This window comes from Aethalodelphis obliquidens, unplaced genomic scaffold (assembly GCF_003676395.1).
Source record: "Aethalodelphis obliquidens isolate GAN/ISIS:26980383/991018 unplaced genomic scaffold, ASM367639v1 scaffold62, whole genome shotgun sequence".
Classification (NCBI taxonomy): Eukaryota; Metazoa; Chordata; class Mammalia; order Artiodactyla; family Delphinidae; genus Aethalodelphis; species Aethalodelphis obliquidens.
This window is the reverse complement of record NW_020838006.1, coordinates 1,650,984-1,676,134: the sequence shown is the minus strand read 5'-3', so window position 1 is coordinate 1,676,134 and position 25,151 is coordinate 1,650,984.

Below are 25,151 nucleotides of genomic sequence, written 5' to 3'. Positions count from 1 at the left end.
AGAATAATGAGATGTGCAAATGGGACCAAATGGGTGATTGCCATCTTTTGCCTTTTTCTGGGCTTCCTGAGTTAGTCTGTCCAAAATCCCCATCCATGCACGAAGTTCAAGGCCATGGCTGGTAGTCACTGGAATCTAAAATTTAGGCTGAATATAAAGCAAGATCTTCCTTCATTCCCTTTTCCTACCTATATATCTATCACTCCTTCATGAAGTAGGAAATGTCATTTCCTACCAGCTGATATTCCCAACTTCACCTCTTCTCTGAGCTCTAGATCCAACTGAATACTCCATGTCTCCAGGGGATGCCCCATAGGCACCACAAGTGAAGTGCATAAGACAAAACTCTTGACTGCCACCATCCCTGTCCTATCCTAAACCCACCTGGGGTGGGGGGTGGCCTCACCATCTTAATGTCCCACACTTAATCACATTGCAATACAGGGAACCATTTTTTATTCCTTACCTTTATTTATCTCTTCAGAATATCCTGTCATCACTTCCTCTGAGGTATATTTCTCTACATCTCTTCTTTCACAAAATAATCTTGGTCATCACCGCATCTCACCTAAACCCCAGCAGTAGCTTCCTAATCAGTTTCCTTCTTCTATAGCATTTACTGCCAGTCTATCTACAAAATACAGCCAATGCTATATTTTAAAAACACACGTCAAATCAAATTAGCCTCTCCTTATGAAAGCCCAAAAGGCACTAAATAATTTCACCCATGTTGCTCTCCATCCACATCCATCCACATTCCATATCATTTTCCTCCTTCAACATTTCCTTTTAGTGATGACTGTCATCCTTTTAGTTGCCCCTACATGCCAAGCCCTTTTCCTTGCATTTGGCTCTTGCACGTGCCATTTACCTCCTGTTAGATGTTTTCCCCCCCTTGAAATGGCTAGTTCCCTATTCTTCCCATCTCACTTTACATGTTACCTCCTCAGAGAAGCCTTCCCAGATTGCCCTCCTTGATCTTTTCCACCTGGGACATTGTTTTGTTTACTCAGTGTCTTGTATAATGCTTGACACTTAGTCAGTGCTTAATAAATATGATTTAAATAAATGAATAAATGATTAAGAGAATTTCTTTACATGAGAGAGCCACTGTAATTAGGATGATACTTTTATATGCTGTTTCTTGTCGATTTATAAGTCAACTGTCACCCAAGCTTTATAGTGAAACAGGTGGAGTTTTTCATGAAGCAAAGAGTTATTTTTGCTCCCCAAAGGGAGAAAAATTCAGGACTAATTCTGGCAGAGAAAGTGCTAGTAAGGTCAATTTAACAAAGGGAGAGAACAGAAATAGCTAACAGGAGGGATTGCTTTATCTATTGTGGAGTAGACGTGAACTCCTTCTTGGTCCCGACTGTAAAATCTACCTAGCTCACTAATGCATTTTGAGAATATCAAGAAGTGCTAAATCTTGCATCTAGATTCACATGGATTAAGCCAGTGCTTGGGGCCACCTATGAAGCCTGATCTCATAGACAAAGGAACCAGAGAGTGAGGGAGACAGTGACATCCTTACAGCCATGTGAAAGGAAAGGATTTTTAGAACAAGGTACAAAATGCAAAAAACGTAAAAGAAAACTTGATACCTTTGAATACATTGAAATTAAAATTACTTCTAAAACCCACATGAACAAAAGGAAAAGACAAGCCACAGACTGGAAAATGCATTTACTGTGCGTATCACCAACAATGTTTTAGTATCCAGAGTATATAAAGAACGCCAACATTTCTCCTTGGAGAACAATTCCACAATATCTGGTAAAGTTGAAGATATTCATATCCAAAAACATAGAAATTCCATTGTAGTCTGAGCCTCTGAAGAACACTTATATGTGGAAAAATGGATAAGGATGTTCTTTGCAGCATTGTTTGTGATAGTGAAAACCTGGAAACATCCTAAGAAAATAAATAAATTATGGCAAAATCAGACAAAAGAAAACTATAGAGTATTTATAAAATTTTAAAACATGCCTGCCAAAACTATGTACCATTTATAGATATGTGTATTAAAAATATGAAAACGTGCATGAGAATAAAAAACATCACATTCATGAGAATGGTTCTTTCTGGAAAGGAAGGCAAAGGAATGGAATCAGCAAATCTGAGGAAAACAATGACGATCTATGAGTGGAAGGGGCATCCATGGGGGCTTGTTATGTTTGCACTAAAGTCATTTGCATATGTGTAAAGTCTCTAAAAATTACACTAAAAATGTTAAGACTTAGGAAATAAATATAAAGAGAAAAAAAGTGGAATAAAGTAAGACGAAACCTGGGCTGAGGTTAACAAACAAAACCCACACTGTACACTACCACCCACATGGCAAAAAATGATTCTAACTCTAGGACATTTATTGAAATAATCACCTAAACTGTGTTCTCAATTGTAGGAAGGTAAGTTCTGGCATGTAGACCATGGCACTGCATAGAGTCAAAACTTTCAGAACCCCCCATTTTGGGGGTGTCAGCAACTATTGCAACCCCTCTGCTTACCCAGGGAGGAGCAGAAATCAGCCTCTGACTCCACCTCTTGCAATGTAGATGGCAAGAGGGGTGAAGTAGCTTGCCTGGTGGACATATTTCTGAGTTAGTCTGACAGAAGAGGCGTAAAGTGCATCTCTAAAAGCAAATGAAATTATATTGTCATAAACAGGTAAAAGCTCTGGATGGGGCACAGCAAGCCCAGTGAATCACTCCAGGCTGCTCTCTTTGCATAAAATAATCCAGGATCTTTTCTGCTAAAGGAAGCCATGAATTTTTCTGCTCCCCAAGCAGCAAGAGCACACCTCCACCCTGTTGGCTGTGAGAAAACCTCCTAAGATATATGGGATGGGAAAATAAAATAGAGCAAGAATTTGGACTCTGAGGAGAAAAAATATGGGTCATGTTTTTGTCTCATTCTGCTCATCTTTGGAGAAACGAAATTCACTTTGAGTCAACTAGGGATTTAACCTCCTTGTAAAGAGGCCAAGATTTTATCATAATATAAAACCTGACACAATTACAATTGAATTTAAACCAGAGGTGTTTTGGTCTTATTTTTCCCGGAAGCTCTGACAGACACTAGTGTCCATAAGAAATGAGCAATATAAAAAGACATTCTTTCTTTACAATAGGTCAGGACACATCGCTTCACTTCCTCATCTTTTCCCAGTAGCCAGTAGCCTTGGCAATTCTCGGGCAATGGGGGCTCATCCTGGGGGTACCCCAGCTCTCCAGGAAGACATTCAGACTCATGTGCCTCCTTTGCTCAATTCCCGATGGCCAGGGTAAATGGGACCTGGATCCCCAAAGAAGTGTTGCCACTACCCCAACATCCGGAGCCTAGAGACAGGAAACTTTCATGGTGGTGAGTACCATGTCACCCCTGCTTTCCACAGAGAATGGCAGGCTGTGATATCTCCATTTAGAAACAGGTCACCCAGATTGTGATGACATATATTTACATTTCAAACTACTTCCAGCAAAGCTTGTGTAATCTAAATGAACGTGACACCCTTGGGGAAGATAATTCCTCAATGTGAGGACACTCCAGCGGTAGTTAGTCGACATTTATTCAGAAGACCACACACCAGAGATGGCATCCACAAGGCTTCAGCTACCTTGATCTCTGATCAACCCAGAAGTGTGCTAATTAGCATCATGAATGTTATAAATGGATTGTCATTGGTGAAATCAATAGTTTGTTAATAAGCAAATGGGTATCAGATATGGGCTTTCCTTTGTGAAAATGACAGTCTTCAAGATACAAGGATGGGTTAGAATATGGCAGATATATCCCTACTCTTACATGAACAGAGAATTTAAAAAACTCTAGCACACCACCTACCCTTAGTAATAGCTCCCTACGTTTAATTCCTACTTCGTCCTGGGATGCTGGTTTAGAAGATTCTTGATCATTTGATTCTAAAAAGAAAAATGGTGAAAAAATGTATGCCACAGAATATTTCACATTTGCCTTAAGTGAAATTTTCATACCAGGTGATTTGGGAGTGGACAAAAGGACAGAGAACCAGGATTTCGTTAAGTTTATAGAACTTTGGGCTTGCTTGTTTTAGATTTTAGATGTATGGAAGAATGCTGTTTGAGACTTGTTTTCCTTATAGCTTATAGAGATACAGGGAGGGAAATAGCGAATCTTAACATCTCTAATACTAAAAGGAAGCTAGTTGTGCATAGCCAATTAGGTTTAAGTCAGCTTTTAGCATAAGGACTAAGGCAGACTCAAATAATGACTCAAAGAGAAAGCAGAATTGGAAAAGACCGATGTACGTAATGGGTCAATAAATGACTGATGGGAAAAGAGAGTTAGAGACAGGGGGACTTATAGGGACAAAGAGAAGTAAAAAAAGAAAAAAAATTGAAGGTACCAACCCGGAATGGGAATGATAGGAAATATGGAAAACAAATAGGTAATATGAATATGTATATTCAAAGCTTGGTAATAAGATAAAATCATGACCGCACGTCCTTTCAATGTCAGAGGATTATTGTCTAGCCAGACATCCCCAGGATTATTTAATTTTCTGGGAGAAGTTACCTTTGTTTGATTAGCTATTTCCCTTGATTAGGAATTGTAATCTTTGAAGTTAAATGTTAACTTTAGAGTTTCTCTGATACAAACGCAAATGATACCTGAACACTAGAAATGGTAATGCCAAGATGACCATTTTTATTACTTATATTTTCACCATTTTACCAGTTTTATTGCCCTGAAGGAAGTAGACAAATTTTGTATCTAAATTTAACAATCTTATTCCAGGAGTAATTCTTTCAGGGCCTATATAAAATGAGATTTTCAAATTCTCTTTGAATCAGCTTTAACATCCTGCTGGTTCCCTCATTAATGAATTAAATAAATCTTTGATATGATCATCATGTTTTAATTTTAATTATACTTGTGTATAAAGTTGGAAGAGTTGCCAACACGTTTATATGTAGCTTCCAATGGCTCAAAGCGTCAAGAGACAGATTGTTGTCTTATTATTGCTCTCCAAATACCTACAGGGAAAGATATTACATGTTCTCTTTGGGTGGAAATATTTTCATTCGCATTTCACAAAGAAGAAAACTGAGCTTGAAGAGGTGAAGTACATTTGCCTTCATTAAAAGTACCAGAGTGTGTACTCAGAAGGACGCCTGAGTCTTTTGCCCAAGTTATACAACCTTTAGATTCCATGAATAGAATTAGAAAATGAAATTAAAGAGTCGCCACATAAACACACTTCTATCTGAAGCAGCCTCTTAGTGCAACTGCTCTGTGTTGCTCCAGGCACTTTGCAGAAGCTTCTAGTGCTGTCTAGCAAAGACTTCTGCTGCCTGAGGCTGATCCCTTCCTCTGTGAGATGATCTGCATTCTTATCAAGAAAGCACGTTTTATGGGCTCCTCCCACAGCTATCTCCTAATAGCCAGATAAAATAATCTTGGCTTTGGTTCTAACTAGGGCATTTGGGGGAACAATGCAATTACTATTGCAATTTTGGAATTGTCAGCGAACGAAAGAAAATACGTCCAAGAAGAGCAAAATGTTCTAAAACCAACATTCTCCCCGTTTTGAGACCAAGGTTTTAAAAAGTTACATATTCCTCATTTTTTCACTTTCTTTCTTCCTTTAGAACTTGCAGATTAATTTTGATAGACAGAGAGAGGACAGGGAAGTCAGAACTTCAACAAGACTCCCAAAGAGCAGAGAGATGCTGAGAAAGGACCCTTTTATTATCAACTCATCCCATTTGTTGTATTTTTCTGGGCATCCTGCTAGATATATCCACTTATGGAATTTAGGGTCTATTTATAAAGACAACATGAACATAGAGCAGACAGTTCAATCATTCAGTATGAAATGTTGTGAGACAGACCCTAAATGTTATAGAAATTCAGAAAGATGTGGGTGGGGTGAGGCAGGGGAAACCAGGTCATCTGTCAACACAGGTAAGTGTGAATGTAGAGATCAAAGTCCATGGGGGTCGCCAGTAATTTGTAATGTGGCCAAGCAAGAAATAAAGATTTCCAAGGGCAAGGTAGATCTGTTTGCAGAGTTTGTCTTATGTAATAATAATAATAATAAAGTCCTATTTATTGAGTTCTTACTTTTTGCCAGGTATAGTAAGTATCAATTCACACATATGTCATGTGTAGCTAATTTCATTTGGTCCTCAGTCTGTGAGATAGATAAAATTACACCCATTTTACAGATGAGAAGACTGACATGCTGCCCAAGATCTTAACCGGGGGTTACTGAATTCATTCCCTGTGTGTGTTCATGTGGAGGGGGGACAGTACATGTGTGCCTGGGTGGAGGTGGGACAATCAATCGCATGGTGAATTTGCAAGGCACTGAGGAACAACAGGCGTTAGAGAATAACTTTGGATTTTTTTCTTCGGTCCACGGTGTGATTAAATCAGGATGTAGGATAGAAAAGCAGAGAGAGGGAAAGGAGAACCCAAATTGTAATACACATTTCTTGCCAAAAGATTAGTTCCTTCTATTTAAAAAATATGTCTTTATTGCCTTCATATAGTTATATGCTTTATAATTTTTGTTTTAATTATAAATTTTGGTTAAATGTAAACCAATCATAAAGAGTTATTTGGGAAATTACTGTATAATTTTAAAAGCATTTTAAATACTTTTTTTGGTCCTAGTAATGCTGTGAGATGGGAAGGGCAGGGATCACTTCATCCTTTGTACAGAGGAGAGAAATGGGGTAGAAAGTTTCAGTGTCCCTCTTTCTCTGTCCTCAGTGGCCATGAACAACATCATTACTTGTCCACTAGAGTCAAACACACCAAACATTTAAAAATTGTATTTTATATATAAAATAGATAATTAATAAGGACCTACTATAGAGCACAGGGAACTCTGCTCAGTACCCGTAATGACCTATATGGGAATGGGGTCTAGAAGAGAGTGGATATATGTGTACGTATAACTGACTCACTTTGCTGTACAGCAGAAACTAACCCAACATTGTAAATCAACTACACTCCAATAAAATTTTTAAAATATAAAGATAAAAATAAAAATCACCCTTGAGTCCTCTCTTTTCCGTATGGTGTCACTCCAATCAGCCACCATGACCAACAGCCATCCATCGCTTTAATAATGATGAAATGCAATGCTTCCACCCTCTGTTTAGATCAATTGTGACACCACCATTACTCTCCTCCAACAACCCGAACTAACCATCTTGCCTCCAGTCTCACTAACAGCCAATGCCTTTCACCACTACGGCCAGTGGGAGTTTTATGAAATGTCCATCTGATGCTCTCTTAGCCACCACATCAAATGATTTGGGTTTTTTATGAGTATATACAAACTCCTGGGTAGAGCATGCAAGCCCCTTCATGGTCCAGCCCTCATGAAACCCCAAAGTCTTATTCCTTACTGTTTGCCGTCTGCTCACCAACCCTTAGTCATACATCCATCCCGTGCACCGTATCTTCCAGATGCACCAAATACTTCCTGCTGGCCCCAGAGACCTCACCCTGGAAATCTTCCCGTGTGTTGTTCTGTGTGCCTAGAATACCCTTCCTTCTTGTCCACACAGGTCTTTGGATTTCACTTGCTACGCCTCCTTCCCCAGAAAGCCTTTCCAACTCCCCCAGACTAGAATCAGATGACTTTCTGTATATACTTAACCATGTCATAGCACTCATTACTCTCGCACCATGCTGTTTTCCTGTTTGTCAATCTCATCGCTAGACTCCAAAGATATCATCACATGCTTCTGTTCCTCTGCCATCCATTCCTTTCATACCTCTTAAGATACATTAAGATACATATACATCTTTATACATTAAAAGGGCTTTATTGGGTAAAGCCTTCAACTGGGCTCTAGGGAACAAAAGACATATAAAATATGTTTCTTTTCCTTGAGGGAGTTTTTTAGGAAACTTGAAAAAAGAAAATTTTTTTTCAAAGAAAAATAACATGTACCAGATGTAGTAAGTTGAATGACGGCTCCACACAAGATATGTCCACTCAGAACGTGCTCTTATTTGGAAAAAGAAAGGGTCTTTGCAGATGTAATCAAGTTAGGGATCTTTACATGAGATCATCCTGGCTGATCTGAGTGGGGCCTAAATTCAATGGCAAGTGTCCTACCAGTGGAGAAGATTCTAAGAGAAGAGGAGAAATACAGCAGAAGGCGATATGAAGACAGAGGCAGAGGATGGAGTGATGAACAAGCCAAGGATTGTCAGTTGCCCCCAGAGGCCAGGGGAGAGAAGCCGGGGACAGATTCTCCCCCAGAGCTTCCAGGAGAGCCAGCCCCATTGACACCTTGATTTTGGACTTCTGGCCTCTGGAACTAAGAGGGGATATATTTCTGTTGTTTGAAGGCTTCCAGTTTGTGGTAATTTGTTACAGCAGCCATAGGCAACTAATACACCAGATAATAACAATAACAAGAAAGCAAGACCTCACTTATTTTTAGTGCTTTTGCACATGTTAACTCAGTTCCAACGATTCAATATGTGATCTTTTCCTTTTCCTTGCACACATTTTCCGATCATCAGACTTTAGTGACATGCAATAAAGATGCAGTAAGTACTTCATAAGCATTGATTGACAGGTAACTATATTTTGTGTGATAAGAGAGATACTACCGCAAGCAGAACAAAGGTGCAAATACAGAAATGTGTGCCTCCCTTACCTCTAAAGGGGGAAAAAAATCTATCAGCAATAGGAAAGAACTATCAAAGGTACATGATATCAAGGATCTAAATGGGGAAACATTAAGTCACAGCACAAGCTCTTTTGTGACAGTGTAAAAGTATAAATTTTTCACCAAGTTAGAAAATAAATATCTACCACCTTGTCCAAGTTACACGAGCTCCTCCAACATTTTAATCATGCTCCACAGTGATCTCCAATTCAAGACAGATACATTAGTAACCAATATATTCAGAACTATTTAGGATTTTAACAGTGGAGAAAAGAGTTTCTTTTCCAAAAAAAAAATTTAAAATGGGCAAACAAAAGAGGGAAAAAATATACAGTAGACACTATTGCCTGGAACTGAAGGAGATAAGTGAAAAAGGGGAGCCAAATTTTTCTTCTTTTATGATTTGAAGTTTGATAGCTTACGCCGTTACTTGGTACCAAATGCTGTCCTTCCCACTGAGGGAAACAGTCCCTGAACTGAGGGAACTTACATTCTGGTGCTGCTCTTACAAAACTACAAAACAAAGCATTATGTAAATCTGTAATAGAAAGAGCAATGCCATCATCATCTTCTGCATAATATTAACAGTTAATTAGCATTGAGTGCTTATTATGTAATAGGCACTTTTCTAGGCTCTTTTCTTTTCTTTTTTTATTTTATATTGGAGTATAGTTGATTTACACTGTTAAATGTGTTAGTTTCAGGTGTACAGCCAAATGATTCAGTTACACATACACATATATCAATTCTTTTTCAAATTCTTTCCCATTTATAGGCTTTTTTCAAGTTAATTTATTCAATACAAGAAACTACTATCACTCTATTTTACAGAGGAGGAAACAGGCACAGAGAAATGAAGTAAATTGCCCACTGGTTGATAAATGGGAAGTGGTAGAGACAGGATTGAAATCCAGCAGCCTGGTCCAGAGCTCTGGGTTTCAGTTACTATATTATCTTGCAACGAGATGCTATAAGAGTAACTTAGAACAACTGTTAACAATCATTTTACAGAATTAATTAATCAGTCTTTAGTCCACAGCACACAGCACAAATTCAATAACAACCTCAGTCTCATACTCACCATTTGAAAAAAATGTGGAAAATAAGAATACTTATTTTGCAGGATTCATGTGAGGATTCAAGACTAGAATGGCTTGTAAATCAACTATACTCCAATATAAAATAAAAATTTAGGGCTTCCCTGGTGGCAAAGTGGTTGAGAGTCTGCCTGCCGATGCAAGGGACACGGGTTTGTGCCCCAGTCCGGGAAGATCCCACATGCCATGGAGTGGCTGGGCCCGTGAGCCATGGCCGCTGAGCCTGCGCGTCCAGAGCCTGTGCTCCACAATGGGAGAGGCTGCAACAGTGAGAGGCCCGTGTACTGCAAAAAATAAAAAAATAAAAATAAATAAAAAAATAAAATTTTTAAAAAAAGGACTAGGATGGGTGTGAATGTACCAGAACAAAAAAAAAAAAAAAAAAAAAAAAAAAAAAAGGAATTTAATAAACATTGAGTTTAAAATAATTATACACAGACTATTCTATGGACTCTTCTTTACCTTTAAAGCATTAGCTTACAATTGTGCTGAAAATGTGTAAAGATAATAGTGAAACCTCCAAAGTATATAATAAATCCATAAGTCATTTCCTATAGCAAAAAGAAAAGCTATATTTTCATGAAACTGTCATATTTTCCTCCTGGGCACACAGGAAAACTACATTTCACGGCCCAACTGGTATCTGAGAGGAGCCATGAGCTCTTTCCTAGTTAATGGATCTGAAAGAATGTGACATATACCGCTTCTAGATCTGGCCTCTAAAACCTGCACTTCTGCATCTAATGTATCAGCTCTGTCAGACAAATCCTCCTACTGAGGGCAACCGGAAAAAGTAGATGGTATGGGAAACAAAGAAAAACAAAACTAAAAACTTCTCTTCAAAGCAATCAGAGAGGAGGAGCTTCAAGATGGCGGAAGAGTAAGATGCGGAGATCACCTTCCTCCCCACAAATACATCAGAAATACATCTACATGTGGAACAACTCCTACAGAACACATTTTGAACGCTGGCAGAAGACCTCAGACCTCCCAAAAGGAAAGAAACTCCCCAAGTACACGGGTAGGGCAAAAGAAAAAAGAAAAAACAGAGACAAAAGAATAGGGACTGGATTTGCACCAGTGGGAGGGAGCTGTGAAGGAGGAAAGGTTTCCACACACTAGGAAGCCCCTTCGCGGGCAGAGACTGCGGGTGGCAGAGCAGGGAAGCTTCGGAGCCAAGGAGGAGAGTGCAGCAACAGGGGTGTGGAGGGCAAGGCGGAGAGATTCCCTCACAGAGGATCGGTGTTGACGGGCACTCACCAGCCTGAGAGGCTTGTCTGCTCACCTGCCGGGGCGGGTGGGGGCTGGGAGCTGAGGCTCGGGCTTCGGTAGGAGCGCAGGGAGAGGACTGGGGTTGGCTGCGTGAACACAGCCTGAAGGGGCTAGTGCGCCACAGCTAGCTGGGAGGGAGTCTGGGAAAAAGTCTGGAGTTGCCGAAGAGGCAAGAGACGTTTTCTTGCCTCTTTGTTGCCTGGAGCATGAGGAGAGGAGATTAAGAGCGCTGTTTAAAGGAGCTCCAGAGACGGACACGAGCCTTGGCTATCAGCGCAGATGCCAGAAATGGGCATGAGACGTTAAGGCCGCTGCTGCCGCCACCAAGAAGCCTGTGTGTGAGCACAGGTCACTATCCCCAGCTCCATCCCGGGAGCCTGTGCAGCCCTGATCAGGGTCCCGTGATCCAGGGACAATTTCCCCGAGAGAACGCACGGCACGCCTCAGGCTGATGCAACGTCACGCCGGCCTCTGCCACCGCAGGCTTGCCCCACATCCATACCCCTTCCTCCCCCCGGCCTGAGTGAGCCAGAGCCCCCGAATCAGCTGCTTCCTTAACCCCGTCCTGTCTGAGCGAAGAACAGACGCCCTCCAGCGACCTACCCACAGAGGTGGGGCCAAATCCAAAGCTGAACCCCGGGAGCTGTGCAAACAAAGAAGAGAAATGGAAATCTCTCCAAGCAGCCTCAGGAGCAGAGGATTAAATGTCCACAATCAACTTGATGTACCCTGCATCTGTGGAATACCTGAATAGACAACGAATCATACCAAATTGAGGAGGTGGACTTTGGGAGCAATGATACATATATTTTTTTCCATTTTTCTCTTTTTGTAAGTGTGTATGTGTATGTTTCTGTGTGTGATTTTGTCTGTATAGCTTTGCTTTTACCATTTGTCCTAGGCTTCTGTCTGTCTGGTGTTTTTATTTGTTTGTTTTTTAAATTTTTCTTAATAATTATTTTTTATTTTAATTACTTTATTTTACTTTATTTTGACTTCTTTTTTTTCTCTCTTTTATTCTGAGCCATGTGGATGACAGGTTCTCGGTTCTCCAGCCAGGCGTCAGGGCTGTGCCTCTGAGGTGGGAGAGCCAAGTTCAGGACACTGGTCCACAAGAGGCCTCCCAGCTCCACATAATATCAAATAGGGACAATCTCGCAGAGATCTCCATCTCAACGCCAAGACCCAGCTCCACTCAATAACCAGCAAGCTACAGTGCTGGACACCCTATACCAAACAACTAGCAAGACAGGAAGAAAAACCCACCCATTAGCAGAGAGGCTGCCTAAAATCCTAATAAGGTCACAGACATCCCAAAACACCACCAGACATGGACCTGCCCACCAGAAAGACAAGATCCAGCCTTATCCACCAGAACACAGGCACTAGTCCCCTCCACCAGGAAGCCTACACAACCCACTGAACCAACTTTAGCCAGTGGGGACAGACACCAAAAACTACGGGAGTTACAAACCTGCAGCCTGCAAAAAGGAGACCCCAAACACAGTAAGTGAAGCAAAATGAGAAGACAGAAAAACACATAGCAGATGAAGGAGCAAAGTAGAAACCCACCAGACCTAACAAATGAAGAGGAAATAGACAGTCTACCTGAAAAAGAATTCAGAATAATAATAGTAAAGATGATCCAAAATCCTGGAAATAGAATGGAGAAAATACAAGAAAGGTTTAACAAGGACCTAGAAGAACTAAAGAGCAAACAAACAGTGATGAACAACACAATAAATGAAATTAAATATTCTCTAAAAGTGATCAATAGCAGAATAACTGAGGCAGAAGAACGGATAAGTGACCTGGAAGATAAAATAGTGGAAATAACTACCACAGAGCAGAATAAAGAAAAATGAAAGAAAAGAATTGAGGACAGTCTCAGAGAACTCTGGGAAAACATTAAACACACCAACATTCGAATTGTAGGGGTCCCAGAAGAAGAGAAAAAGAAAGGGACTGAGAAAATATTTGAAGACAATATAGTTGAAAACTTCCCTAATATGGAAAAGGAAATAGTTAATCAACTCCAGGAAGCACAGAGAGTACCATGCAGGATAAATCCAAGGAGAAACATGCCAAGACACATATTAATCAAACTATCAAAAATTAAACACAAACTAAAAATAGCAAAAGCACCCAAGGAAAAACAACAAATAATATACAAGGGAATCCTCATAAGGTTAACAGCTGATCTTTCAGCAAAAACTCTGCAAGCCAGAAGGGAGTGGCAGGACATATTTAACGTGATGAAGGACAAAAACCTACAGCCAAGATTACTCTACCCAGCAAGGATCTCATTTAGATTTGACAGACAAATTAAAATCTTTACAGACAAGCAAAACCTAAGCAAATTCAGCATCACCAAACCAGCTTTACAACAAATGCTAAAGGAACTTCTCTAGGCAGGAAATAAAAGAGAAGGAAAAGACTTACAAGAACAAACCCAAAACAATGAACAAAATGATAATAGGAAAATACATATCGATAATTACCTTAAATGTAAATGGATTAAATGCTCCAACCAAAACACATAGACTGGCTGAATCGATACAACAACAAGACCCATATATATGCTGTCTACAAGAGACCCACTTCAGACCTAGGGACACATACAGACTAAAAGTGAGGGGATGGAAAAAGATATTCCGTGCAAAAGAAAATCAAAAGAAAGCTGGAGTAGCAAGTCTCATATCAGACAAAACAGACTTTAAAGCAAAGACTATTACAAGATACAGAGAAAGACACTACATAATGATCAACGATCAATCCAAGAAGAAGATATAACAATTGTAAATATTTATGCACCCAACATAGGAGCACCTCAGTACATAAGGAAAATACTAACAGTCATAAAAGGGGAAATTGACAGTAACACAATCATAGTAGGGGACTTTAACACCCCACTTTAACCAATGGACATATCATCCAAAATGAAAATAAAGAAAGAAACACAGGCTTTAAATGATACATTAAATGAGATGGACTTAATTGATATTTATAGGACATTCCATCCAAAAACAACAGAATACACATTCTTCTCAAGGATCCATGGAACATTCTCCAGGATAGATCATATCATGGGCCACAAATCAAGCCTTCGTAAATTTAAGAAAATTGAAATCATATCAAGTATCTTTTCTGACCACAACGCTATGAGGCTAGATATCAACTACAGGAAAAAAATCTGTAAAAAATACAAACACATGGAGGCTAAACAATAAACTACTTAATAACAAAGAGATCACTGAAGAAATCAAAAGGGAAAACAAAAAATACCGAGAAAAAAATGAGAAGAAAACATGACGACCCAAAACTTATGGGATGTAGCAAAAGCAGTTCTAAGAGGGAAGCTTAGAGCAATACAATCCTACCTTAAGAAACAAGAAACATCTCAAATAAACAACCTAACCTTACACCTAGAGCAATTAGAGAAAGAAGAACAAAAAACCCCAAAGTTAGCAGAACGAAAGAAATGAAGATCTGATCAGAAATAAATGAAAAAGAAATTAAATGATAGCAAAGATCAATAAAAGTAAAAGCTGGTTCTTTGAGAAGATAAACAAAATTGATAAACCATTAGCCAGACTCATCAAGAAAAAAAGGGAGAAGACTCACATCAATAGAATTAGAAATGAAAAAGGAGAAGTAGCAACTGACACTGCAGAAATACAAAGGATCATGAAAGATTACTACAAGCAACTATATACCAATAAAGTGGACAACCTTGAAGAAATGGAAAAATACTTAGAAAAGCACAAGCTTTGGAGACTGAACCAGGAATAAATAGAAAATAGGAACACACCAATCACAAGCACTGAAATTGAAACTGTGATTAAAAATCTTCCAAAAAACAAAAGCCCAGGAACAGATGGCTTCACAAGCGAATTCTATAAAACATTTAGAGAAGAGCTAACACCTATCCTTCTCAAACTCTTCCAAAATATAGCAGAGAGAGGAACACTCCCAAACTCATTCTACGAGGCCACCATCACCCTGATACCAAAACCAGACAAAGATGTCACAAAGAAAGGAAACTACGTGCCAATATCACTGATGAATATAGATGCAAAAATCCTCAACAATATACTAGCAAACAGAATCCAACAGTACGTTAAAAGGATCATACACCATGATCAAGTGGGGTTTATCACAGGAATGCAAGGATTCTTCAATATATGCAAATCGATCAATGTGATAAGCCATATTAACAAACTGAAGGAGAAAAACCATATGATCATCTCAATAGATGAAGAGAAAGCTTTTGACAAATTTCAACACCCATTTATGAAAAAAACTCTCCAGAAAGTAGGCATAGAGGGAACTTACCTCAACATAATAAAGACCATATATGACAAACCCACAGTCAACATCATCCTCAATGGTGAAAAACTGAAACCATTTTCACTAAGATCAGGAACAAGACAAGATTGCTCACTCTCACCACTATTATTCAACATAATTTTGGAAGTTTTAGCCACAGTAATCAGAGAAGAAAAAGAAATAAACGGAATCCAAATTGGAAAAGAAGTAAAACTGTCACTGTTTGCAGATGACATGATACTATACATAGAGAAACCTAAAGATGCTACCAGAAAACTACTAGAGCTAATCAATGAATTTGGTAAAGTAGCAACATACAAAATTAATGCACAGAAATCTCTTGCATTCCTATACACTAATGATGAAAAATCTGAAAGTGAAATTGAGAAAACACTCCCATTGACCACTGCAACAAAAAGAATAAAATATCTAGGAATAAACCTACCTAAGGAGACAAAAGGCCTGTATGCAGAAAACTATAAAACATTGATGAAAGAAATTAAAGATGATACAAATAGATGGAGAGATATACCATGTTCTTGGATTAGAAGAATCAATATTATGAAAATGACTCTACTACCCAAAGCAATCCACAGATTCAATGCAATCCCTATCAAACTACCACTGGCATTTTTTCACAGAACTAGAACAAAAAATTTGTATGCAAACACAAAAGACCCTCAATAGCCACAGCAATCTTGAGAAAGAAAAACACAGCTGGAGAAATCAGGCTCCTGGACTTCAGACTATACTACAAAACTACAGTAATCAAGACAGTATGGTACTGGCACAAAAACAGATATATAAATCCATAGAACAGGATAGAAAGCCTAGAGATAAACCCATGCACATATGGTCATCTTATCTTTGAGAAAGGAGGCAAGAATATACAGTGGAGAAAAGACAGCCTCTTCAATAAGTGGTGCTGGGAAAACTGGACAGCTACATGTAAAAGAATGAAGTTAGAACACTCCCTAACACCATACACAAAAATAAACTCAAAATGGATTAAAGACCTAAATGGAAGGCCAGAAACTATCAAACTCTTAGAGGAAAATACAGGCAGAGCACTCTATGACATAAATTACAGCAAGGTTCTTTTTGACCCACCTCCTCAAGAAATGGAAATAAAAACAAAAATAAACAAATGGGACCTAATGAAACTTCAAAGCTTTTGCACAGCAAAGGAAACCATAGACAAGACAAAAGACAACCCTCAGAATGGGAGGAAATACTTGCAAATGAAGCAACTGACAAAGGATTAATCTCCAAAATTTACAAGCAGCTCAATATCAAAAAAACAAACAACCCAATCCAAAAATGGGCAGAAGACCTGAATAGAGATTTCTCCAAAGAAGACATACAGATTGCCAACAAACCCATGAAAGAATGCTCAACATCATTAATCATTAGGGAAATGCAAATCAAAACTACAATGAGATGTCATCTCACACCAGTCAGAATGGCCATCATCAAACAATCTAGAAACAATAAATGCTGGAAAGGGTGTGGAGAAAAGGGAACCCTCTTGCACTGTTGGTGGGAATGTAAATTGATACAGCCACTATGGAGAACAGTATGGAGGTTCCTTAAAAAACTAAAAATAGAACTACCATATGACCCAGCAATCCCACTACTGGGCATATACCCTGAGAAAACCATAATTCAAAAAGAGTCATGTACCAAAATGTTCATTGCAGCTGTATTTACAATAGTCAGGACATGGAAGCAATCTAAGTGTCCATCAACAGACAAATGGATAAAGAAGATGTGGCACATATATACAATGGAATATTACTCAGCCATAAAATGAAACCAAACTGAGTTATTTGTAGTGAGGTGGATGGACCTAGAGTCTGCCATACAGAGTGAAGTAAGTCAGAAAGAGAAAAACAAATACCATATGCTAACACATATATATGGCATCTAAGAAAAAAAAAAGGTCATGAAGAACCTAGGGGCAAGATGGGAATAAAGATGCAGACCTAGTAGAAAATGGACTTGAGGATACGGGGAGGGAAAAGTGTTAGCTGCGACAAAGTGAGAGGGTGGCATGGACATATATACACTACCAAACATAAAATAGATAGCTAGTTGGAAGCAGCCGCATAGCACAGGGAGATCAGCTCAGTGCTTTGTGACCACCTAGAGGGGTGGGATAGGGAGGGTGGGAGGGAGGGAGATGCAAGAGGGAAGAGATATGGGGACATATGTATATGTATACCTGATTCACTTTGCTATAAAGCAGAAACTAACACACTATTGTAAAGCAAGTATACTCCCATAGAAATGTTAAAAAAAAAAAAAAGCAATCAAAGATGTTTGAAGGCACTGCAGAGTTATCAGGACAGATGGAACTGAATGACCATGATGCTACTGACCAGAAACAAGAAATCACTGAGGTGAGAATAGCTTTCTACACCACCTCTATCAATCTAATCATCTATCAGTGTACATAACAAATTGGCATATTTGGAGAAAAACAGCAGAAAGCAGCTGCCAGCTAAGCAGACCTACTGACCTTGTGTCATGCTAGGGGGGAACCAGATCAGAAGTTTAGGGCTCATCTGGTACAAATCTCTACAGAATTACACTCCATGGTTACAATAAAGCAGATCTTACAAGAATTGAAATGCAACCTCAAATCAGCTCTAATCTTTTAGCCAGAAACTAAACAAAATCCTTTCTGGAGAAAGAAAACAGCATCCATAGACTCTAACATTTATTAAATACAACTTCCAGCATTCAGTTCATAATTACCAGGCATATAAAGAGACAGAAGAGAAAAGGCAATGAAAAGAAACAGACATTAGGGTGATGCAGATACATGAGCTACCAGACACGGACTTAAAATAACTGACTTTTATGTTTAAGAAAATAGTCAAGATGATAATTTCACCAGAGAACTTGAATCTATGACAAATTAAGGAAATTCTAGAATTAAAAAAAATACAATTACTGAAGTTAAGAATACAGCTTAGAATTCCATACAAAGTGAATACCTCAAAAGTGAAGGTGAGGAGGATGTAAAGAGTTTGGAAGTTGTCACTCTTTCCCAAGAACAAGTAAAAACTAAACACACTAAAAAATCAGCAACTCTTCTTGGATCCATAAGAGAGGGATGGACAAAGGGCAAACTGCTGCCCCCAAGTTTGGAGAGACAGGACATACAGATCATCATCGCTTTTCAGAGCAGAGAAAGAGGAAATTGCTGCAGGACGAGTACCAGGGTAGGAAGACCTGACCTGTCATTGATGAATTGCTGGAGGCTCACTGTGGAGAACTCCCAGAGTTAAATCCTCCAGGGCACCCAGTCACAGGGGGACCCCACAACACTGTGAGATTTATCTCCAGGGACTCCACCAGATTCTCGTGTAAATACCTGAGAAAAAGTCCCTCAGGCTTCTTCCAGGGAGAGGGAATCATGAACAACCATTTTGAAATATAAAAGAGCTCTCTGTTCTTCTTAACAAGGGCTGCCCTCAGGGAAAGCTACAGTCGACCCTTGAACAATACGGGGTTTAGGAGCACCTACCCCACTTGCAGTAAAAAACCCTCATGTAACTTTACAGTTGGCCCTCCAGTATCTATGGTTCTGCATCTGCATATTCAACCAACCACAGATCATGTAGAACTGTAGTGGAAAAACCCACATATAAGTGGACCCTGCAGATCAAACCCACGTGGTTCGAGGGTCAGCTGTATTTTAGCAGAGCCTAACCTGCTGGGGGCATTATCAGAGCCTAACCGACCTGGGGAAAGGGAAATCCCTAACTCCAGCCACTCAAGCCATCCTCTCCCACCTAAGTGGCAAGAAAACTGAGAAACACTTGTGCGTTCACAGTCCAGAGGCACAGGCTCACTGGGAGCCTGAGATCTAGAATGCTTCCCCTCCCCCCACACCTCACCCCCACATCACTAAAGATCTACTCACAGCAGTTCCTCTCACCCAGTACATCGTGGCCAGCTATAAAGAAAGAATCATAAGACATACAAAAAGGCAAAAAAATGCCATTTGAAGAGACAGAGCAAGCATCAGAGAACCAGACATAGCAGGGATGTTGGAATCATCAGACAGGGAATTTTAAACAACTATGATTACTATGCTAACGTATCTAATGGATAAAGTAGATAACAGGCAAGAACATATGGGCAATGCTAGCAGAGAGATGGAAATCCTAAGAAAGAACCAAAAAGAAATTTTATAGATTAAACAACAACAACCCTCTGTAAGAGAAATAAAGAATGCCTTTGACATGCTCATCAGTAGACTGGACACAGCTGAGGAAAGACTCATCGAGATAGAGGATATTTCAATAGAAATCTCAAAAACTGAAAAACAAAGGGGACACAGACTGAAAAGACAGAACAGAATTCCAGGGACTGTGGACAACTACAAAAGGTGTAACAGATGTGTAATGGGAATACCAGAAGGAGAAGAAAGGGAGAAAGGAACAGAAGAAATATTTGCAAAAATAAAGACTGAGAATTTCCCCCAAATTAATGCCAGACACCAAAATACAGCTCCGGGAAGCTCAGAGAACACCAAGGAGAAAAGATGTCAAAAATCTACACCTAGGAATACCATCCTCAACTACAGAAAATAATGATACGGAAAAAATCCTGAAAGAAGCCAGAGGGAAAACATATTACCTACAGAGGAACAAAGATCGGAACTGCATCCAACTTTGCCTCAAACAAGAAGAGTGGAGTGAAATTTTTTAAATCTTGAGAGAAAAGCAGTGAAGGTGAAATAAGACATTTCACAATGAATGGAAACTTACGCATTTGCAAATACACGAGTTTTTATATTTTATCTTTTTATATATTACATGAGTTTTTATGTATTACCTGAGTGTTTTATTTTCTGAAAATTCATCAATCTATATACATGACATGATAAAATCTTATTTTTAAAAAAGGTCTACAGATGGGCTTCCCTGGTGGCGCAGTGGTTGACAGTCCGCCTGCCGATGCAGGGGACACGGGTTTGTGCCCCGGTCTGGGAGGATCCCACTTGCCGCTGAGCAGCTGGGCCCGTGAGCCATGGCTGCTGAGCCTGCACGTCCGGAGCCTGTGCTCCGCAACGGAAGAGGCCACAACAGTGAGAGGTCAACACACCGCAAAAAAAAAAAAAAAAAAAAAAAAAAAAAAAAAGTCTACAGAATGATGAGTGAAGATTGATAAACAGTGAAGCTTTAATGACTATATCCAGCCTCTCCCACTAAACTGACCACCAGCCACCAGCTCACGTTCAATGTTTTAAGAACTGGGCAATTTAAAAAAGTGTTGCATTTATAATATTTCGTAAACCCTCCTGAGATGGTCTGCTTGCTCTTTCCTTGTCTCTGTGCTGAAGGCAGAGGATGTTGTGGAGGACTTGAGTCACAGCTGCCAGATCAAGGAAATCCACTGTGGACTTCTTGTGAATGAGACATAAGCTTTCACAATATTTCAAGGCTGTGACAGTGTTTAGCCTCACCTAATTCATTGCTCTTAGAAGTTTCCAGGTAAACCAAATCACCAAAGCCTCAACAATGAAAAGGCAGAGTGGCAGACAATGTAACATGTTCAACAAGTACCGTTCTGGGCAAACCTCTCTGCTGATAATAACTACAATGTCTCAAGCCTTCATCACTAGCCATGAACAATGTTAACTTCTTCACATATGTTATTTCATTTAATTTCTACAACCACCCTTTCAAGTGAGTATGACCATCATCTTTCTATAGGTAAAGGTAAATGAGGCCCAGACCCCCATTTAGAAAGTGATCTGTTCCAGGATCCACTCCATTCTAGATTCAAAGCAGGTCTGTCTTAGCCCAGAGCCTGTGAATTCCATTAAACCAGCATTTCTCATGCTGAGCAATCTGATGACTGCAGTCTGATTTCTTAAGGGACCCTGTGACTTAGGAAGTTACTGTAACTCTCTGAGCCTCTGTTTTCTCATCCATAATTCTCAAATAAGGATAGTAAAACTGGGATTTTTATAAAGGAAGGTTATAAGGTGTTTGGAATAGCCTGGTTGCATGGGAGTTGTCTAACACTGGTTAGCTACTGTTTTATTAATGTGGGTGTGACTATTGAGTAAGTAGATGATCCAAGGAAAATTTTAAAGGTTAGGGAGGTCCATGATCAAATAAATTTAGTAAATCCTGGAGTGACAAAATTCAACAGGTCTTGTATGTAGGACAGTGACTCTCCAAGTAGGAAAAGTAAACTACACAGTGTTTCCAGCACTTATTTGCAGAGAAAATATTTTTTTTCAGAGCATATTTATTAACACCATTAATTCATTGAACAGACATTTATGGCACTGATACAATGACAAACACAACTTGCACAGTTCCTCCCTCATGAAGCTGGTGGACAGCAGGGGAAAGATACAAAAACAAGTGAAAAACAAATTTAAAAGTTACAAACCATGAAGAATTCTGTGAGATGGAACTTGAGTGTACCTTTGAAGGCTAGGAAAGCATGGAGAGAAAGGAGGTATTCCAGGGGAGGGGCAGGGTACTGGGGACAGGAAAATAACCCATGAAAAATTTTCATGGAGATCAGAACCGATCTCAAGCTAACAGCTTTAACCCTGTTTGTTGTTTTCAAAGACTGATACTTAATCCCAACAGAAGCTATGTCCACTTAGGACAATTATGTCATTTGCCCAGTTACCTTATTGTTGCTATGATAATCAAAACACAGAATGGTACAAATAGAGAAATTAGAGACTTTAGTACAAACATGAATTATGCAGATAAGGAAACCTAAGCCTGGAGAGGTTACCTGGCTAGAACCCCATCTCTGGGTGCCCTAGACCCACACTATTGTGGTTCATTTTTCATCGTTTTCTGAACTAGAAAAAAGCAAACATTCATCAGGCTTGGTACAATGCTAGGTGCTGGGGGGACTAAAGTGAATAATAACACAATCTCTCACTCTAGGGTACTTAGAGTGCTGTTGGGAGAATCTGTTGAAATATAGGAAAATAACATGATCAAGTTGAAATAGGAGCTCAAGGGAGCAAGAGAATAGAAAGAACAGATAGTGCTTCACAAGGTCCAATGAATCTAGAAGGAATAATTATTTTACGAGTTTAGAGGAGGGTTTGGGATACCAGGGGAAGTCTTTTGCAAGAGATCAAACCTGAGTTAGCTGTAGAGTCTGGAAGGATTTGAGAGGCAGAGTGAAAGAGAAGGTTTCCAAATGAGGGTGATGAATGAGTTATGGAGGAAGGGGTGGTGTGCTGTGCCTGGATTGGGGGAGGCGGTAACCAGCATGGGTGCAGCCAAGCAGAGGGTGGGAAACTCCAGCCAAGCCAAGATATCAGTTCAGTGGGTCACTGGGCATTGGTGTAAAAGCAACCTTAGAGTTCATGAGAGGAATATTCAGGTCTCTGTGAATGTGGTGAAAGGGGCAAATCTAGAAAGGCTACAGACTGTAAAATTCCTACTATAGGACATCTTGGGAAAGGCAAAACTACAAAGACGATAACAAGATCAGTGGTTGCCAGGGGTTCAGAGTGGGGTAGGGAGGATGAATGGGTGGGGTGCAGGGGATTTTTAGGAAAGTGAAACTATTCTGTACAACGCTGTGATGGTAGATACATAATAGTATGCATTTGTCAACACCCATAGAATGTACAACACAAAGTGGGAAACCTAATGTAAACTATGGACCTTAGATAATCATAATGTGTCAATATTGGTTCACCAACTATAACTTAATGAGGAAGAAAGAATGTATGGGAACTTCCTGTACCTTCAACACAATTCTTCTGTTAACCTAAAACTGTTCTAAAAACTAAACTATGGGTATTAATGATCTTTTAAAATTATAGATCTTATTAAAAAATAAGATCTGCACTCTGACACCATCTGGAAATCTGATTAAATAAGTGATGGGTCTCAGATACTCTTCTAAAGTACCCCCCATGCTTTTTTTTTTTTTTTTTTTGCCACACTGTGCATCATGTGGGACCTTAGTTCCCCAACCAGTGGTCGAACATGCACTCCTTACAGTGGAAGTGCGGAGTCTTAACCACTGGACCGCCAGGGAATTTCCCACCCCCCAACATGCTTTTAAACCTACAACACAGGCACTGGCAAAGATTAGGACAAATGGAACCCTCACACATCGCTGGTGAGAATGTAAGATGGTACACCACATTGACAGTTTCCTATAAACAGTCTGACAGTTTCCTATAAAGTGAAACATAGACTTAGCATATGACCTAAGAATCCCACCTCTAGGTATTTGCCCAAGAGAAATGAAAACTTATATTATCCTAAAAACCTGTACAAAAATATTTATAGCAGCTTTATGCATTATCACCCAAAATTGGAAACAATCCAGAAGTCTTTCAACTGGTGAATGGATAAGCAAACTTAGGCATTTCCACACAGGGGAACACTGCTCACCAATAAAAGGGAATGAGCCACTGATACACAACACAGATGAACCTCAAACGCATTTTGCTAAGTGAAAGAAACGCTGTTCTCACTGTGAAGTGAGACAATCAACAAACAAATAAGCAAAGCATGCAGTAAATCACATAGTGATAAGTGTTATAAAAGTAACAAAGCAGAGAAGGGAGATGGGGAGTGCTGAGGGTGGACTTGCAAATTCAAACGGGATGGTCAGGTGAGCTCTCTCTGAGAAGGTGACATTTGAGCAAAGACCTATGGGCATGCGGGGTGAGACCTTGTAATACGGGGGAGAGTTTGGATTGTACAGGAAATGCATGAGAAAATCCTTGGAGGGCATTACTGGGAAAGATCATGAATGAATTTCTATCTTAACTGACCACTCTGGCTGCTAGTTGGAAAACAGATTCTTGCAGTTTAAGAGAAGCAGGGGATGAGTGATGGGACTATTCACAGTAGCTCAGGTGGAAGCTGACAGCTGAGGGAAAAATTCTTACTGCACAACTCCATAGACACACACACACACACACACACACACACACACACACACACACACACTTTTGAAAGGGGACATTCTCTCCCCTAAGGAAACAAAGATAGAACAGCTCCAAAAGGCGTGATGTAGCTTGAGCAAACTGCTAATTAAGCCAGCAACACAAGGAGTGAAAGCAGAAAAATGCTAGCTTTTAACGTCACTGAGACAGATGTTTACTGTCTCCAGGGAAGATGGGCAATGGAAAATGAACAGAGCTCAGTCTGATTAGCACTGATCTGTCTTCCCCAAGCGTGTGTTGTTGAGAAGGCTGCCAGACACAACTGATGGGAAGAGAAGATGACAAGGAAGACCCCCATCTGTCCAGAATGTTCCTCTGTTAAGTCCTACCCAAACCACCTCCTCAAAACTTTGAAACCCGACGTGCCACCTAATGGGATTCTATAACTAGTACTTCTTAGTAGAAGCTGAAATATCAGGCCCTGCCAGGTTCAACGAAGAATAACAGGTACACAGAGACCACATTCTTTGTGCCTATCTTAGTTTGGGTTTTCCCAGAAGCCAACTCTAAGCACAGATTCAAGTGCAAGCATTTATTTGGGAGATGCAGGAAGCATTACTAAGAAAGTGGGGAAGTGACACAAGGAAGAGAAGGCAGCCCATCAAGCCAGCTTTTCTTGTAGGAAAATGGAGCTTGATCCTTTGTAGAAATGCCGAGATACTGTGTAAAATAATACCTAGGAGTTACACTACCCAAGGAATGCAGGAGCGGGGTATTGATACACCAACTGCTATTCCTCATTGGTTGAGGGCTGCTGAGGAGCAGGGAATAAGTTAGTTTCCACTCGCT